Source organism: Prenolepis imparis, unplaced genomic scaffold (genome assembly GCF_030444845.1).
Source record: "Prenolepis imparis isolate NDT839.2.m4 unplaced genomic scaffold, iyPreImpa1.0 SCAF_558, whole genome shotgun sequence".
In the NCBI taxonomy this organism is placed as follows: Eukaryota; Metazoa; Arthropoda; class Insecta; order Hymenoptera; family Formicidae; genus Prenolepis; species Prenolepis imparis.
Genome location: NW_028141716.1, coordinates 5,001 through 7,500, shown reverse-complemented (window position 1 = coordinate 7,500; position 2,500 = coordinate 5,001). Strand labels below are relative to the sequence as shown.

The window sequence follows — 2,500 nt, the reverse complement described above, 5'->3', positions numbered from 1 at the left end:
GATGAGTCCCGTATCGTTATTTTTCGTCACTACCTCCCCGTGCCGGGAGTGGGTAATTTGCGCGCCTGCTGCCTTCCTTGGATGTGGTAGCCGTTTCTCAGGCTCCCTCTCCGGAATCGAACCCTGATTCCCCGTTACCCGTTACAACCATGGTAGGCGCAGAACCTACCATCGACAGTTGATAAGGCAGACATTTGAAAGATGCGTCGCCGGTGCTAGGACCGTGCGATCAGCACAAAGTTATTCAGAGTCACCAAAATAAACGGTGGACGAACGGCGAGCCGCCCGCCACCGATTGGTTTTGATCTAATAAAAGCGTCCCTTCCATCACTGGTCGGGACTCTGTTTTGCATGTATTAGCTCTAGAATTACCACAGTTATCCAAGTAAATGTGGGTACAATCTAATGAACCATAACTGATTTAATGAGCCATTCGCGGTTTCACCTTAATTCGGCATGCACTGAGACATGCATGGCTTAATCTTTGAGACAAGCATATGACTACTGGCAGGATCAACCAGGGAGCTTCGTGTTCGGTTACTCGCAAGGAGTAACTCGCGAGCGAGCCCGAGAGACTCGTCGCTAGCTCTCTTGAGCGCGCGTCCGGTGGCCCGGTGTTAATCGGGCACCGACGCGACACGCTCGTGTGCCGTTTCATTGCCGCCGGTCTTGCTTAGCCGGTCGGCGACACTGTGTGTGCGTTGCGTAAAGTATACGCGAGAGAACGACAAGGTTCGCTAAGAACTGCCTGCCTTCTCTCTCCTCTTAATTATCCTTGTTATATCTCTGTTGATATATTATTATCATCGACTTTTCTTTTCTTATACAAAAGATCATATACTCATTCTCATTCTCCCAAAATGTTAAAATGCTCGGGTCTCGAAAGACCCGCGCGATTTACCCTGACGCTAGATCGACGGTGCCGATGCTTAGACGTCGAGGACAAATTCTGTCTGGTTCGTACGTTCAAGAACGACCAGTAAAAATCTTTCGCTACGGCGTACAAAGCGAGCGGGAAGAGCGTTTCTTGCCCTTCCGCCAACTCGTATCCGTGGAGTAAACGTTCGGTAAGCGCGACGATTCCACTGCTGCGTTCAAAACGAGAGGGAATCGCGCGGCCAACACACTAGATGCGTGCGCGCCACATAAGAGCCATTCGGTCTTGCGACACCGACTCGTGGCAATGCTGTGATCGTATAAACAAGTGTGTATATTTTACCCGCGTTCAGCGGCGAACGAGTGGAGCGCGTATCGCAATCTCCGCCGCCAAGGAGAATTACGACACGACGACGACAACGAGTCGTAACGTCTTTGCGAGACAACAAGTCTCTTCCAAGAAGACTTGCCCCGTGTACTGCTCGATTATTATTCGTGGTTTCCTTCTTTCCCTTTTAATATAAAGTTAGAGTACGCACGAAACGTTCGAGACGCGCCGAACGCGACGTACTTCTGCCACTAGTCGTGACTGAAAAGTACGTATCTCGACTCGTCCGACTCGCCCGACTCGCTCGACTCGTTCGTAACGCCGAGCGCGACGTATCTCTTATAGTACCCAACCGGCCGGCCGGGCGGTCGGCGACGCACGGTCCTACGCACGGACGTATACGAGCGCGAGCGTCAAATGGACGGCGCAATCGAGACATTACGTCGCGGCAGTCTCGGTCGCCGGCGGTACCTCCGGCCGCGGGCGGCACCTCCGATCGCCGGCGGTACCTCCGGTCACCGGCGGTACCTCCGGTCACCGGCGGCACCTCCGACGCCGGCGGTACCTCCGGTCGCCGGCGGCACCTCCGGTCGTCGGCGGTACCTCCGATCACCGGCGGCACCTCCGGACCGTCGAGAATTTATTCAGAGTCCTACGGCCGTAGGTCGTCAACTCCGAAACATTTACGGGCGAACAGCGCCGAAACGGCAAGAGATACGGGAAAAAACGTTTCGGACGAACGTGTCATCGCTCTCGGAGTATCGTCAGACCGCGTAGACATATTTTCTAGAAATGTCGAATTTCTCGAAATACCGGCTTCGAAACGCGGTCCTCGGGCCGTGTCGAAAGATTCGACGGCGCGGGTACGAGGCTCGCACAAAATTGTGAAACTCTCGCGTGAAGCGATCTCTCGCATCACTCGCCGTTAGTGGCGTGAATGCGCGTTGCGTTACACGGGCGGCACCTCCGACCGCCAGAGGTAATTTCGAACGCCGGCGGTACCTCCGGACGCCGGCGGTACCTCCGGTCACCGGCGGCACCTCCGACGCCGGCGGCACCTCCGGTCACCGGCGGTACCTCCGGACGCCGGCGGTACCTCCAATCGCCGGCGGCACCTCCGGACGCCGGCGGTACCTCCGGACGTCGGCGGCACCTCCGGACGGTCGAGAATTTATTCAGAGTCCTACGGCCGTAGGTCGTCAACTCCGAAACATTTACGGGCGAACAGCGCCGAAACGGCAAGAGATACGGGAAAAAACGTTTCGGACGAACGTGTCATCGCTCTCGGAGTATCGT

The 2,500-nt window shown here is 55.8% G+C and overlaps 1 non-coding gene across 1 annotated transcript in view; it reads right to left on the bottom strand.

Moving 5' to 3' along the window:
• The window catches only part of LOC145948670 (small subunit ribosomal RNA), a 1,921-nt gene extending 1,397 nt beyond the window's left edge, over nt 1-524 (bottom strand). Inside the window, exon 1 of the ribosomal RNA XR_014427433.1 lies at nt 1-524. This exon is cut by the window's left edge and continues 1,397 nt beyond it. This is a non-coding gene — a ribosomal RNA (small subunit ribosomal RNA).
• Between the last annotated feature and the right edge of the window lie 1,976 nt (nt 525-2,500).